The sequence below is a fragment of the Atheta coriaria genome, unplaced genomic scaffold (genome assembly GCF_025399875.1).
Source record: "Atheta coriaria isolate IRGN ID8LTWV9N9 unplaced genomic scaffold, Caltech_Dcor_3.1 hic_scaffold_1_pilon, whole genome shotgun sequence".
Classification (NCBI taxonomy): Eukaryota; Metazoa; Arthropoda; class Insecta; order Coleoptera; family Staphylinidae; genus Dalotia; species Dalotia coriaria.
In genome coordinates, this window is record NW_027045443.1 from 5,962,583 (window position 1) to 5,979,366 (window position 16,784).

The 16,784-nt window shown below is 45.2% G+C and overlaps 1 protein-coding gene across 2 annotated transcripts in view; it reads left to right on the forward strand.

The window, feature by feature from the left end:
• Positions 1-16,784, forward strand: part of LOC135791768 (uncharacterized) — a 71,085-nt gene that overhangs the window by 32,517 nt on the left and 21,784 nt on the right. The window lies entirely within an intron of this gene.

Genomic DNA, 16,784 nt, shown 5'->3' on the forward strand with positions numbered 1-16,784 from the left:
ACTTAGAGCGATCTTTCCGCATAGAAAAGTGGACTAATAACGCGCACAAAGGGCTGGCTTTTGTGCGCGAGGCGAGCGCGGCAAGGAATTTGCTAAAACTACTTACGCACGTCGGCGCCGTGGGGCTTTCACTCGAGTTTTCGCGATCCTAATATCTCTACGTTTGAAGCGGCAAGAAGAAACCGAGACTGAATGAACGATTGAATCTCCTCGGCGAATGAAAGACGCCGGGGTTTTAAAAGCGCGCGCGCTTCGTGTAAACGACGAAGACATTATACGCGGCATTTACTTTAACAACGTGTTACTGCATTATTGCCCTCTTTCTTGCGAGCGCCCCCCTGCGAATAGCGCGCGCGCGGCATTAGTTACACACACGCAAATATCTTTTCCATCTTTTCGTCATTCGGCCCCCGTCTCGCAAACTCTTCTCAGTCCTGATAGGCAATTGACATTAGCGCATACAGCGCGTGCGGTCTGAAAAACACGTACACAAAATGCAGTTGCACTTCATTGCTGGCTCTATAGGATTTGCTTCTATCTGCGAATCGAGTTTATCTTCCGCGTCAACCATCGTAATTTCGCACTCATTCAGTGCTCATTTGAATGAAATTCGGTTATTGCCGACGCCATTAGGACCGACTGTATGCGCATACCTACTTAATACACATCAGCAGCACTATACATTCGAAAGTGCTCCTTCCTGGGTCTGGATGCGTTGTTTGCTGTGCGATGTCGTGCTCTCCAGTTCATACTTCATAAAGAGCGGCCCTCGCATGTTACTAAACGTCCATGACTAAAGAGAAGTTAATTTATATTCCTAATGAGCGCTTTTCAAGTGCAGGACGCGCCGCTGGATGACTCGCCCCCTTTTTGCATTATTACCCTTGCCTGCTGCGCACCTCCTCTCCGCTCTAATGGCAAGCGCGTCGATGGGGCGGCAATTGAATATGCTGGGGCGGTATTAGCGGCAACAAAAACGTTATTTAAATCGCGCGCTCAAATTTATTATGACGCCAATTGCACACACACACAAATCCCAGCCCATTAGCGTGCAACGAGCGCGATTCAAACATGCCAGCGCAATATCTGCGAATAGCAACGAATTTCAAATTGAAATTTGTATGTGCGGCAATTTGTAAGATGTGTAAAACGTGCGTAGGACTACGTAACAGGTGAAGTGATGCGCGTTCGCCGTGTTAATTTTTCGTTTCGCTGTTTAGGCTTTGTGTCGACGTTTGGCGGCAATTACGCCGCGCGCCATCGACGTGTAATTTGCATTCAAGGTTGTTGGCTTTGCGCGGCAATCGTTTGTGTAATTTGTAATTATTGAAAACGTTATTAGGCATTCGGACTCGTTTTGCGTGCTCGCGCGCGACGCCATCGGCAGCGTACTCGTATAATTTGACGTCGAACAAATTGCCGTTCGCCAGCGCCGCGGTGTGGTGTGTATGTTATTGTTGCTATGTGAAACGCATAAAAACAGCGTATGCATATTTCGTTAGCAGTCAGTCAGATTTATGATTGACGCGAAGCAATCCCCTCTGCTTAGCGCGCCGTTCGGTTTTATTTTAAAATTAGGAAATATTTTGACTCCAAGGATTTTGAGTGCGCCTACGTATCCAAAAATAATAAATAACTTCACCCGCCGGCGACCGGGAAACGTAGTTGCCTCTGGGATGCCCACACCGTCGACGGTCCCGGCAGTGCCCTCGATCTTAAATCAATTAAGGGCGAAAACTATAAATTTTTAAGTCCCGCTGCTCTCACATCTTTGTTAGCCGCGCACTCGTTTCAAAATATTTTCACGCTTTACCCTCGTCATCTATATATCGGTGCTCTCTCCTGATTTGGTTTACGCAATGCCAGCCACCTAATCGATATTCTAAAACGCTTGCAGGAATCGGAGAAAGCCGCACATTCGGTTAAGACTTAAGCCTCCGGCGCGTATCGACGCCCTTTGGAAAGTTTTTCCATAGTGCGCACAACCGCGGCGTTTTCTTTTCGGATCCGCGCGCCCCGGCCATAAAATAGCATGCGACGCGTGCTGGCGAAGGGAGGAAAAAACCATCGTATTTCATTTTCGGCATTGGGCCGTTTTATTACCATATTTTCCGGCGCCCTTATACCTTTCGGCTTGGCGCGCCTTAAAACGTCTTACGACTGCGAGGAATACAAGAAGGTCTACGACGAGCACTGCTTGCACCGCAATCTTCTTGTAGCGGGGTTGTAGCCGCCCGCATCGTTTCGACGTCGCGTTCGATTGTTTCTCGTTGTGTGTTTTCCAATATCGCTGGGAAATACGTCGAGAACGTCCTGCAAAAAGCGCCCGCAAACGAAAATTTCTGTTTGTCTAACACGACCGGAGCATGTTATATCGCAGGTTTACCCGCCGTCGTTTTTGCTGGTTTGCCTTACGGTCACTCACACTCACTCACTTGTTTCGGGCGCGCACAGTCCGGGTTTTTGACTTTCGAGTTTCGTTTTTCGACTTTCGTCTTTCAATGTCCGGAGGCAGCGCTAAGCTGCCAGCGGCACGAGTTACGCTCGAGTTATTTGCATCTTGTGCAAAATTTTTTGATTTTCGAATTTCAGCTCGCAATCGCAGAAAAGCCAAGCGGACCAAAGCGCGCAAAGCGATTCGTGAAGGAAACACGTCGATTACACACAATTTGCTCCGGAGGGCGCCGCGCGGAAACACAACAAACGAACGGCGAGCGGCCGCACGCTCGAAAAACGCGCTCAAATAGGATAAAAGGACGAAAAGTCGGGCGGAATCTCTTTGCGAACGTTGGCGCTTTGTACGCGCGCGGTTTTCTGCATTTTGCATGAACGATAGTTGGGTACATTTTCTTTTATGCCCTGTGTAAATAATAAAGAAGACTTCGCCGGCGCACGGGCTTGTTTAACTTTAATCATTCACCTAGAAGCCACGCAAAGCAAACCAAACCAAGACACGATAAAAAGAAACGCCGTAACACCGGCATTTCAGCGTCGGAAAGTTTCGACGCCATGAACAACGATAACGCGCGATATCTACTTAAAATATGCACCATTAAAGAGGATTTTTTTTAGTTTCATCCTCGCTCGCGCCCTCTCGCTGCAGCTCCGTGCGCGATTTCTATTTGAGGGTTTCAGTTTCAATCCACCCGCGCGTTTGTAATACGTTTTCGACGGAATGGCGTTTGTTATCGCGGGAAATTTAACACAATTGTGCGTGCAGTTGACAGATATGATAATAAATCATTTTATATTACCTACCAGCCGCCACCGCGTACACCATCAGCCAGCGGCTTTTTCGCCGCCGCCCGCAAGCCATTAGCTGTGGCCAATATTGTTATATTTTCGCCGCATTTGGATATTAAAACAATATTCGCCATTATTATGTAGACCTCTTGAAACGGTGGCAAAACTGAAATGAGGGCATCATCATCAGCACTTAGATATTCTTCCCAGGTAATGATTCTCAAATCTTCTTTTCGAGAGACGATGGTTCAAGGTGGGCGCGAGTTGTGTGTGACGGTTATTAATCGTTTCGAGGCACCTGACTTTATTCTGAACATAATTAGATAGTAAATTGATAGCGCAATGGAGTGCAATGTGCGGTGCATTAATAACTGTCGCCCATCACATAGCGGTTCTACTAGCAGCTACTGCTGCTCTTCATATTTTGCGCTGTTCGCGAATAGTTTCGGCTGCATTGTGTCGGCGTCTTCGCAGTTTGTTTGCGCTTGCACTTTGTAACTGTTTGCAACTGTTCGGAACTGATTGGCGCGCGTGCAACGACTTCCCATTGCTTTAAAAGCTGTCGAGCTGACAACTCACCGCTTTTTCTCATCTATCTTACTTTCAGCAAAAAAAGGTGTGCGCCGTGTCTTTGTTTACACTTCCAATCAATTTCCTTCTTATAGGTATATATATATATATATTAATGCTAGCGTTTTGCTACCGTGAAAAAATTCAAAGTCATTGTCGATTTGTTTGCTTGTTTCTTTCAATTTACATGCTTTTAACAACGTTTAAACTTTGCGTTCTGGTACCAAATAGTACCGAGTAGAGTACATATGTCCATTTACTTACATTACTCGTAAAATGTAATTGGTATTGTAAATATTGCGATGATTAATCTCCTCACAAATTTAAAACTCACCAATCCTTAACCAAATTAAACAATATAGGTACCAAAACAACGAAATCTACAGATGATGATCACATAATAGAGGTTAAGGATATATTTTTTATCAAGAACTAGTCAAATAGTTTAAATAAACAATTTTTTGGATTATAATCTGCACCTGCTGTTTGAAAGAAATTCAATTCTAAAAGTTGAATAGATTTCAGTTTTTGTCTCGAAAATTCCAAAATTTACATGTAACATTTTCAAAACTGTTACTATCCTCTGAATTTCTTGTTGATTATAGAGTATTTACTCACTTACTATTTAACCGATTCAAAACAAATTAGTCAAGAGGACTTTCGAGTCTCCCAAAGTTCTTGCGGCTTAAATTTAGAAACAAAACAACATAAGCGCACAATAATGTATGCCTTAGTAATTAATTTAATGATGGCACGATGACACTTCCAAATTAATTAAGACGCCGGGCTCTAATGCGCGTTGCGCGCCCACCCTCCATTTATATTTATACTTGTTTGTCTTTTTTACGCCGTAATGCGCCGTGCGTCTATTGATACTCTCGAAAATAGACATTATTTCCGGCGCGCTGAATGAAATGCTATACACTTGCTATTTGTTTGTAGTGGGGTTAATTATTCAATTGAGTTCAGTACGGCGCATCTGTGCGGCGGCGAAAAGAATGGCCATTCATTCATTCGTCGCGTGCAGTTATTTGTTTATTTATTAAATGCTTCGGTTCCTTGAATTTATTGCGAAGCCTTAAGTCTAACTAGGGACGTTTACTGCACCGCCGGCGAGCGCGCTCGCATTAAACTTATTCTTAGATTTAATGCGTTTTATGTCGCCGAACTGACGCACTGGGCTTTGTTCGACTCGTTCTCCCTATCACAAAAGTACTATTCTTAAGTCGCTCGCGATAGTTTAATTAATATATTGGAAAGCGCGACCTGGTTTCGATTTATGATAGAACGAGTAGTTTCGTCGTGGAGCGAGTAGATATGTGTCATTGATTTGCGGGCCCCGGTTGGGAGAATTGGGGAAATGGAAAAATGCGATGCGATTTATCACTTTTATGTAAGACGAAACGCATTATTATACCATACTATACACTTATATATTGATCTTTATGGGAGGCTAGGAAATGGGAGATTGAATCAAGTAATGCTAGCTAAAGTCGTTCGTTTTTTTCGCTCTTTGGTCTTCGGGGTGCGGCGCGCTCATCGAAGCGACGTGTCGGCCCGCGAGATGGGAAGGATGGGAATAAAGAAATCTATATTTATTATACGACTTGATATTCCGCGGTTTTTCCCGAGTTACCCAAGCAATTCTTCGTTTTTCTTGGCACATAAAGATATTATCGGCACGGGCTGACCGAAAATGCATTAAGCACCAAATTGAGCACTAAAATCCGTTAATAACCGAAATGCTTTTCGACCGGATGCCGTCGCGGTCGTTTTTATATTTATTATATAACGACGACTGAAAGACAAGAGTGCTGTTTGGGACGAAGGGAGCGTTTTACGAGCACAAACAAATTCAAAAATGCGAAATGAAAAAGAACGGAACGAGAATTAAATTTGGTTGGGACGGGGTGCTCGCAAGCGAATGCCATTTTCGCACCGCCCCCACCAGCGCATGACCAAGTCGAGCAACCAGATCTCTATATGGACGGGCTTTTCTCGAATGCAGCGCTAGCTTGAGTGATGCCTGAGAGCGAATTGAAGTGGATCGCGCGATGCCCGCATATTCCGGCGATATCTCCACTAACAGACCTGCGGATGGGAAAAACGAGGCCCGTGTCAATTTTCGGGCTGGAAAAATACACTTCACGGGCCGCGGGCAACGTCCCCACAAACAGCCCAACTATAACGTACGGCGGTCGGGGCGCTCGCGGAAAACCCACCTATTTGTTATGCATTGCTTGCCTCGAAGAAGGGACCGTTCCTTCATTTGCGCACGCTTACCTTCATTTGCCTACGCTGTCCTCTTCTGACAAACACGCCTACACATTTATAAACATTCAGACAATTCGCGAACGCTCAAAATCCAATCGCTGCGCTTGCGGTCGAGTTTTACACTTTATTATATTTTCCCCTCATTCATCAACGAATTAATTAACCCACAGAAAGGCAAATTAATCTCGGCAGCGTTGGCGGGGCCGAACGAGGGTTCGATTGGTTAAACTTTAATCAATTGCGGGCGCGTTCGCAAAGAAACTCGCTCAGGAAGTGGAGAAATCGCTTCGAAATGCACGCGAACATTATTCAAACAATCTCTCACCGGCGCCTCCACCTAACCCAACATCGTATTAACGATTAAAACCTCGTAAAAATTAATATTTCATAATAAAATCTGAGCACACATTGTAAAAAAATCGCTTTATTTCGTGTCAATGGTTTGATTATTACGAAATTTCAAACACTCTCTCTCTCTCTCTGTCTGAGGCTGTAATTAAATCTTATCCTTTGGACCGTTTGCAAGGAAACTAGAACGAGCGGAACGTAGAAAGTGATTCCTAAGAAGCGACGGAAAAAATATTACAAGCTTAAAGGGTGCCAACGTCGCTCTCCGAAATATAATTTATCATCGACTCTTAGTTAAGGCTTTTTTCGTTCGCCCGCTTGCGTGCTCATGAACAGACGCAGAAACCTGAGCGTTTGAAACATTGCGAAAATTGAGATCTGCGGAGAAGAACACACCAGCGACAGAGAACGATGAACGTGAAGTGGAACATATCGGTTGCAGATATCGTCGAAAATAATTAATGATCGGACTTTTTATGCTCCTTATACGCGTACTTGCGGTGGTATATATAACAATGCCACTAAAACTTCATCCTGGCTCACGCCTTCCCATGATGGGAAATCTCCAGAAAGCAACGACGATAATGCTACGTGAAAAACATATGAAAGTGTCATGCACAATTTCTTAAATTATCGGGACTTATAATATGACTGGTGGCATACTCGCAACGCCCTTTTTATTATTAATGTTCATGATGACCGGATTTTTTTTGTGATATATATTTGTGTCCATTCATTAATTTTTTGTTGTTGTTTCAGGTAAGGAAAGGCGTTCTATTGTCGCGTACGTAGGTTTGGGAACATCTCTTCAGCGGGTCCTTAATGTAAGTACTCCGCACACTCGAGTCTAAAATATACGAGAGCTGCGCGGTGTACAAATCGGGCGTCGTTTGCGGGATGAGATATTCTCGACGTTCTCTCGACGCCTTGCGCTAAGTGTTGTCGTTCCAAGTTCTCGAGGTTCGGCGACTCTCGACTTGAAATATTGCGGCGTAATTCGTTTATACTCGTTTATAGTTATTTTATCTTTTCATTTCTCCATCTTCACGCGGAGTGCGCGCCTTTTGTTTTCGCCGGGCGGGCGCGGGTGCGCATTTTTCTTCGGTTTCGCGGACGGACACCGGTCGTTATAGTAATGATCGCGTACGATTATATTTCGAGCGTACTTGTAAAATCGCTTTCACTTCATTTACTTTGTCGCCTCGTTCGCTCTTTACTCTGTCCACGGTAGCGGAAGTGCAATGTCACTTCTTGCTATATTTGTAGTAACTAATGACCAAAGTGTAAGCACGCACAAACTGCAAGTCGTGATAACTAGCCACGTTGCAACTTCTCTGGATCTTAAACTTCGTATTTGTGTACGAAATTTATTTCTACAATTGCGATTAATTTCCTCTGAATGATCTGCTCCACCTTTACTATGATTTTTGGCGTTTTTAAGTAGTTGTTGTAAATTCATAAGAAGTGATAGTGGTGTTGGAATTGAGTTGGGAATAGAGGGAGATAAATACTGTCGCTGTTTCACCACCAACGCGCTAATCAGGCTGCCAGCAGGTACTTCTAATATTCGCGGATAGTTATTCGCCGTTCGTCACAGTTTCGGGAGCGTGCCCCGACAATTCCCCAAACTCTAATTCGGGCAAACACAACAAATCACCTCGAATTACACCTTCACACGCCCTATGTGTTTGCGCTTCTTTAGGTAAGGCGCAATCAGCGCACGCCCAAACGCAACACCCTAAACACCGACCAGCCAGCCTCTACGAAGTTCGCCGCCGCTAAATGTTTGCCCAATTTTCGTTTCTAACAGACCCTTCCTTCGCTACATTCACATACGGACACTACCGTAGTTCCTACGCCAGCAGGCGAAGCTATAATTCTAAATTTAACACAAAAATAGAATTCTGCTTAACATTGAAAATGTCGCTGTAAAAAAATCCGCTCGCAATAAAACGCACGCCTTGTATATTTTATCGCGGGCGTCGGGCGCTCGTTATCCGTTAAATTTAAAAGGTCGATCACTTATTCGCGCTGGTCGAGAGGGCGCATTGATTTACCGGCGGCGTAAAGGATCGACGTTAATGTCCGCACGCTCCGCCGGGAACAAAAACCCGCGCCATCGCCTCGGGAGTTTGAAAACTAAAAATGTGATTTATTGCGACGCAATTACCTATGAGTGCGAGCATTCAGGCGACCCTTGCGGGACCGTAGGGTCTTAGTCAAATAGGAAAATCCCGAAATCCTGATACCTTGATAATCACCGGGAGGGAAAAAGCCGAGGTGCCAGACGCACGTACCGCTAAGATTCACTCAACTCTCGAGTGGACAATCGCATGACTTACTGTCCACTATTTGAATTACCTGCAACCACCACCAACCGCGAGGTCTTGTGAACCAGAGTAGAGATCATTCACATCGCAATTTGTTATATTCAACTAGTGTCAAACAGTGTGCAACGTTCCAGGTATTATTCAGCTCGTCGCCGGACGACTAACACTTATTATTTCTAAAACTAAAAAAAAAGTACGCAAATTAAGTGCATCTGAGAAACGGCCCCCGCCGAACACAGGAAGCCGATGCCAAACAGCAACCTGAAGAAAATCAGCTGCTCGAAGAAACATTCAATTCAAAACGTGTGTCATTCAAGTCTATCATGCATGCTTTGAATAAAAAATATGTGCCAGTCACAAAGTCATTGGCAACAATTTTAACTTGAGTCGAATTGAGAGCGATACATTTATCGAAAGCGAATCTCAGGAAGCAACAAGACTTCGTCGTTCGGTAAGTAATTGTTATGTAATTAAGTAAATTGTGTTTGCTTTTGCTCTTGTTTTGTGCAACATAAATTTATTCGGCAGGAAAGCAATTCGGCTACTCACAATTAAAATCAAGCGCGATAACTGGATGGAATGAAACACAAAAAAGAAGGGCGAGAAGCGACGAACGCCGAAATCTGGAATTGCGCCAATATCATTCATTGAATAGAATAACAATCCGCCAGAATAATGAAAAAAGGCAGGCAGGGTGAAAAGTCTGCGAGTCCGCTTTTAACGAGGCTTGAAACTCACCGGTTTTGATGACAATACACCAACGCATACCTAAACTTGTTTTTATGTAGGTACATATTTTGTTCTCCCCGATGCGATAGATAGCCATGTTCTCTTTCATTTTTGCATACGCCATGGAATTATGTAGCCGCTTGTTTTGTCGAAAATTTTCGATAACAAACTGTGAAGCTGTTCAAACCTTGTCACGCGCGCGCGTTTCGAACATCGAGCACTTTCTGCGTCGGGCCTGATTTATAACATTGTTTATATTTTTCATTTATTCGTCGTCGCTTCCTCGCCTGCATTTCCCGCACACATCCGGGCGTCGCGCCGTGATTTATGCACAGCGACGGCGCGGCGCATCGGCGGGCAGCTCGTTATCGCTCAGCGTAATTAATTGCGTCGTTAACTTGTTGTTCCGATTATTAGCGGGGGTAAACAATTTCGAATTTCAAAAATCGCATCCTGCAGCCGCCAGCTACAACGTTGACTTTGTGTTTCTGCTTGCACAGGAACAGTTTGCTTCTAGACGCGCAGCAACCAAAAAGTGTGGATTTAGTTCCAGGCAGGTGTTTCTGATCCGCCCTGCCGCGGGAGCTACTTAGTCGCGGCTTGCAACTAAATCGGGGCTGGAGCCAAACCGAAAGCCGTATGCAGCGCGGCGTAGATTTGCATTCATTACACTTATAATCTTCAACGTACACACTGCGTTTTCTTTGCTCCGACGACGTTCTGCTGCACACCGCTGCACACGATGTGGAAGCAAAAGTTTGCTCTTCGTTTCCTCTGAAATGCCGAGCAAAAAGCGTCCCCTAACATACCATGAACTGTCACAACCGCACCTATTGTATTTAAACACTCCCAGGGGTGTTATAGATCCGATTTTTCAAATTGCTGCTTTCTTTTTCTTCGTCAACATTCGCCCTAAAATATAACTACACAATGACCTGTTCTTCATTCGCGTTTGACGCAACTGGAAGATAATCATCCATGTAATCTCTGTCGCAATGGTCATTGCTGGGTAATCCTTTTTTTTTTCTTAGCGAGAAACTTCAGATAACGGCCAAATAGGGCGAAAAAGCGAGCTTTCTTATTTTGCACTTTCCCTCTTCTTGGGGAAATCTTCCAGCTTCATTTTTCGGCGGGTCTTGTATCTATTAAGCCGGGCGGGCCTTTCCCTCCTGCAAGAGGTTCCTGCCGTCTCCACTTTCGCCGGTGCTTTCATTCTTTCGTGATTTCCTTCGTCCTGTACGCGCTACGCCACGGCGTAATCTTGTTGGGTCAGCATTGAGCATTAAGCATTAAGTCGGTGGCCATAGGGGCGAGCGGCGCGCAGTGCAAGGGCCTTTAAGGTGCACGAAGGGCAGGTTGTTATCCGTGCGCAGACCGGAGGGGAAAGACATCAATACTGCAACTTCGCACGCGGGTAGAGACCTTTCAGGGCGCCCTCGACTCTCTTCACTTCGATGCACCATTTAAATAAACACCAGCCGGCTGGGCAGCGCTCAAAGTCCAACCCGATTCACAATGAACGAAGGTTGATAATCCTTTAATCTTGAAATCGCTAGCTGCAATTCCAACAACTTCACGAACTTTTGGCTGACGTAGGATGAATGCCAGATTTATTATATACTGTGGCAATAAAAAAGTGCAAGATCTGAACGTCTTATTTCTAAACAATGTTTCTATAAACACTAAATTTTCTCTCTGGATTGAATGATTATTGAATTGTTTTATCGGAAATGTTCTAAGAGCAGTCTGTATATAATTGGTAGGGAAGTTTATAATGGAATTGAGGGCATACGTGGATGATACCGCATGAGCATAGAAAACGAATAGAAAACAGCATAGGTGCTCGATTTCGATCTGGATGTTGACGTCGATCTAGCTTTACCGGATTGCTGGCGCGTCGACGATGGCGTTCAGAAAGACGATAAACATTCGGGTCACATCAAAATACGAGTCGAGTGCGGCGCTGCAGTTAGAATTCAATCACGATATTTGCATTCGCATTTTACGTGTTACGGTTTACGTGAACGGCGTCGGCAATTCAGAGCGAGCGCTCTTCCAGCTTGCGCGCTTTTCTTCGCTTGGCAGCCGGGCGCCTCCACCAAAGCGTGCCGCACCTCTGTGTCACATGTCCGCATCTACTCCGACATTCACGTCGGAGATTTTTATTTCAATAAGAAATGTCGTGACAAATTCTAGTGCCGAAGCGCGGCTGGAAACTCGGCGTTGCGCTTTGAGTGATATATTAAGCTGGGTTGGAGAGACGAGTGTAACAATCGCCCGATTTTTGATTGAAACACACGCGAAACATGAGTTCCGAAAAATGCGAATCGCGTTGGTTTAGCGTGCGTCTCGGCGCAATTCATTTCGTTGTGAATCACATAATAAAAAGCAATGAATTCTGAATTTCGAGCTCGCGTTCCGTGTTCGGTGCGTTTTTTGCTCTGCGCGCCGCTTTTTTATGCATTCGCCCGTACGATGCCGGCGCGCAGTGTTTGCGCCCGAGGAAGCTATTGCAATACCAAATTGTTCGCGATTCTCGCTCCCTGACAAGCCTCCCAATACCCGCCGCCGCCGTCGCTCCTGCTCATGGTGTGCTCTACTCAACTCGTGCAACTCTTCAACTCGACTCAAACTATATATGAACCATGTTATTGCGGCAAACATTTCGAAATTGCATTCTTGGTTGTTCATCCTCTTCGCGTTTCTTTAGATATCCGCTCGGATCCTTTACGGCGAGCCGACAAAAGCGCGCGTCTCGCACGCACGAGGAAAGTAGAGTATGAGAACGGCTAGCAAAACGGATGGGCACACATTTGCCGCCGACTTTGCAGCGTCTGAACACAAGTCGGCAATCGTTTAATTTAAGCAATGTCAAGTCGCCACAAACGGCAAAAAGGACACACTCTTCATTTGATAAATCGCGCGGGGGTGGATATATCTAGACAAACTCAAGTTGCAACAAAAAGCGCATCACAAGAATGTTCAATCAAAACGGAGCCGATGGAATATCATTTATTTGAAGCGATCGCGGCTTCGGCCAGATGTTGGTTTGTTAAATAGTTGAAGCGAGAAATTCTGCTAAACTAATAATACAACTTCGGCGGGCAGCAACTTGGCGCAACTATTTGGTGGTTTTTAAGCCAGCCAATATTTTGCTACGGTTTTAGGGAAACGCAATGCGTAGGGCACGCAGAGGCGAAAGCCGAACTGTCGACAAACTGGAATCAAGCCGGATAGTGCCGCGGCTCAGCTAAGACGAGGGAAAACGCAGGAACAAGCGAACGCAAATCTTGTTGATCCTTTGGCGGTTCGCCGATATTTAACTTTCGCAATCCTTTGCGTCGGCGGGAAGGAGCCGAACCGCTCGATCGTCAAAGCTAAAGACTTTCGAGTTCATCTGTACTCGGGAATGTCTTTGAATATTTTGCCCTTCCTTCAATTAATCGCCTTTGCTTCAATTCACAGTGAAAGATCTATTCCATGAAAACGACGAATATAATTTGACTTTGTTGCATGCATCTGATTGTTTATATCAATATTCCTTAAAATATCTGCCGATTTATAATTTATTTAAAAAAATGTCTCCATCATTGATATTTGATTACTGATTTATTATAGCAGTTAATAACGAGCAACGCAATTATAAATCGTATTTTTGTTACGGCTGCTGCCAACGAGACGGGCGTATAAATTACGCTAATTCCAAATACAAATAAACATCGTTCATCGCGCTCAAAGCATGCAAAAACTTACAGTATTTTGAATGGCGCCGCACATTGAATGATAATAAGCGCATCGCGACGCATGCCACGCTGAAATTAAATTGAATTATAAATTCTGTTATTATTGCGATTGCAGTGTGATTTGTAACAGCACCTGATTAAAATTTATTGGCGCATTCATTTGGGACTGTCATGAAAGTTCGAATCGACCATTTCATGTTTATTTGTGTCTATTGCATTAAATGTTTTTCGAATAAAGGTTGGACGCATTCTTCGATGTGCCTTCGTATTGGCGCGATCTAACGTACGTCTTATTTTACGTGCTCCATATTTCTGCATCAAAAGGCTTAATGATGCATAACACAAGGAGATCAGGTATCATAAAGCGCCCGCGCGGAGCACGAAACCGGGAGTCACCTCAAAGATTGCTCAGCAATAGCGAACGCATTAAATCTTTTCAATCTCGTTTTCCGTCGTGAGTCGAGTCTTCTCCGTTTGTGCTCGGAACATTATAGTTTCCCGTCAAAGCGCGGTTCGTCTGAACATAAAAAACTCCTTTATCCTTGAGAGTCGAATCTGGGAATAAGCGAATCTTCGTCAAACACAAGAGCGCACACGAGTTTTTGAAGTCTTGCGTCTCGTCGGAGTCGTGTTTCAATAATCAGTTTACGTCGACTTTAATAACTATTAGTGCGTACCTTGAGGTGGGTGTTGAGGGATTGTTTATCGCGGCTGTTCGGCTCGCCGGTGTCGAATGCTGCGTGCGTACCATCGTGTCGAGCCGAGAGTCGACCTTATGTCGCGTGCGGGCGGGGGCGGCAACGCACAAGATGTGCAAATTAAACTTTAATAAGCTGATTAACGGATTAGATCGATAAGACCTTCGCCCTACGCACCTCGTCCTGGCTAAACTGAGTCGGCGGCAAGCAACTAGGCAACTCGGAGACTGCAGCTATCGCGTTGGGGCACCTATCGTTGGAAAACTTTCAGCGTGTTTGGCTAATATCTACCCGCCACTTCCTTGCGATTGGCAGGAGGTGCTCTATCGCTAAGTGCAGCGCTGCTACCAGAGTGGGCTGAGTTACCAGGACCTGCGAAAAATTCGAATTTACATCCTTTTGGGATTCAAATCAGCGTTGTTTTCCTTTTTCCCGAATCCAGCTGTGCGCATCTTGAAGCGCATTTTGTTCAGACGTGAAAAACATTCGCATTTGATAATTTCTTGTTTAGTCTGGCCCGCGGCGTTTTGAGTGTTGGCCGAAGCAGCCTGGAAGCTACACACTTCTGGGGTTAGTTAAGCATTCAGCAGAGCGTGAATAGATAGCAACATAGCAGCGTTCGAGCATTCAAACGTTCGAACAAATTCATATTCATGCATTAGGCAATTCGCTTTGTTTTCACATTCGTTTACTCCCTCGCCCGAAATCGCCAACACATAGCGTAGCCCGCAAATTGAAGGCAAATTGACAAATTAATACACTATAAATGAGAAACTACAGAGATAGTGGTAGATTTGGTATCCTTTGAACGCTTTCAGTGGCTCTTCAAAGTCTCTCATTTATTACGTTTGCAGATTAATGCGTAGCGTACACAATGCGCGCCAACTTTATTGTTTGACGCCGCTAATGTTGATGAGATGTGATAGTATGATGCGCGCCGAAACATGCAACCGAGACGATAGCTTCTAATTATATTTGAACTCGATGCCGCCCCGCATCGCGAAGGAGGCGCGTTAATTTTGTAAGCGTGTTAATTTCATTTCTTCCGCGGCGCGCATCCTAGTCTCATACGGCGAACTCGACTCCAACACGACTCTTCGTTTGTTCATTCCTTGCTTCTTCGCTTGCTTCATGTGCTACAAACACACCAGCAAGGGTGTTAATTGTACGTCTAGACTTTATTAGCTTAATTATTTAGTTACTCATTTGGTTGTTCTTTTCACCTTGGCTCATTTCAGGCGTATACCAGAAGAAAGGGAAGCATTATGCAGAAATTGCATTCACTTTCTAAAATTAGTTTAGTTTCACATTTTTCCCTTTTCGAGTAAACGAAAGTTACGCCACTTTCGTTTGCAAGAGCCAGCGGGTATAGGTATACTCAAGGGCACTTAGGCCAGGGGTGCGGAGGATACTGCCGCACAGCAAAGCGCCTTTGCGTGCGTATCTCGTTGTCTTGATCTCTCCGCACGCCTGGCTTTACCATCAGTCTGTTCATCTTGCATCTCACAGCACGGATCTTGGATCTCGGCTCTCGCATCTCGTGCAATTTTTCCACTTCCCGGTGTTTCACTGTTTTATGGCGTACAAGGGTTTCGCACACGCGTGCGCCGCATCCCTAATGAATACTGACAAGTGTGTGACGTGCCAAGGTAAAATTATCCTGTCTCCAGGTTTTCATACCACCTTCTTCATTGCTTTTTCCCTCTTCTGCTTGCGCACTCATCTTCCGCCTCGTCTTCGTTTCCCAAGCAATAGTTGAACAACTCCTTGGACTCCTTGCTCCTGGGTCTGGCGTTGTGGGTCTTCCGCTTTTTACGCCGCCCGTATAAAATTTCGTGAATCGAGTCATCGGATGGACTTTCGGCCGCTTCTTTAGTTTTAGCACCTAGTAAAAACGGCAGTCTACCGGCAACGTGTCGTGAACAAGGGCGGTGAAGACATGCGGGGACGGACGGGTGAAGAGTTTTATGCCGGTAGTGACTTTGATATCGCCGGCGTCGGCGTTCATTATACTCTGGGTGTTTGCGTTGCACGTCGTCGCCTATCAACGCACGCACTCGTGCACACGGCCGGTCGAGTGGGCTATTTTTAATTTAGGGTTGCCGCACGAGGCCCTTGTCTCTGCGCGCGTCCCCTTATTCCCTGCTTAATTCCCGATAGCCGCTTCTATCGGGCTGGCTTTTCATTTTTGCTCGGCAAACATGCCAAGGTGGTGTGAAATATAGTGAGACACACTCGTAATTTTTTATTAAAAATATAAATCCAAAACTTATGAAAAAAAATAATAAATTTCAAAATCAAAGTGCATTGAGCACCTTGCATATTAGCGGTTAACTTTGCAATACCTATTGCAATTGGGTTAGTTTCTCGTTTTCAACATTTCCATATAGCATATATTATTATTATTTGTTTATGAGTGACCAAGCGCGTTCGCGCGCCGTTTACGAGCTGGCTCGCTGGCTGGCATCACGAAATGAGCGGTTCCTGGTAATGCCATTGTTCGCGAGTTCTAATGGCATAAAGGAGTTTGCTTTGGTTCTGGTGTCGTCCCGACGCCGGCCGTCGCTTTCCGTCTCGTCGTTTTGTTCGCTCGACCCGGCCATGTTTCGGGGACCAGGACGCGCGTATTTATGAATAAAGTTAGCCAAGGCCCGACAAAACTCTAAGCGTTTACTGCCACCGCCGCATGCATGCGCGGCCCAAAAACGCCGACGCACACGCAACTAACTTTCAGAATTTCGACGAATACCTCTCGGTAATTCCGTTATAATGCAAACCCGGCGAGGTAGCGCGCGGAATTAACAAAGCGGCGTACGGGCGGACGCATAACAAACCAGCAAACCAAATAG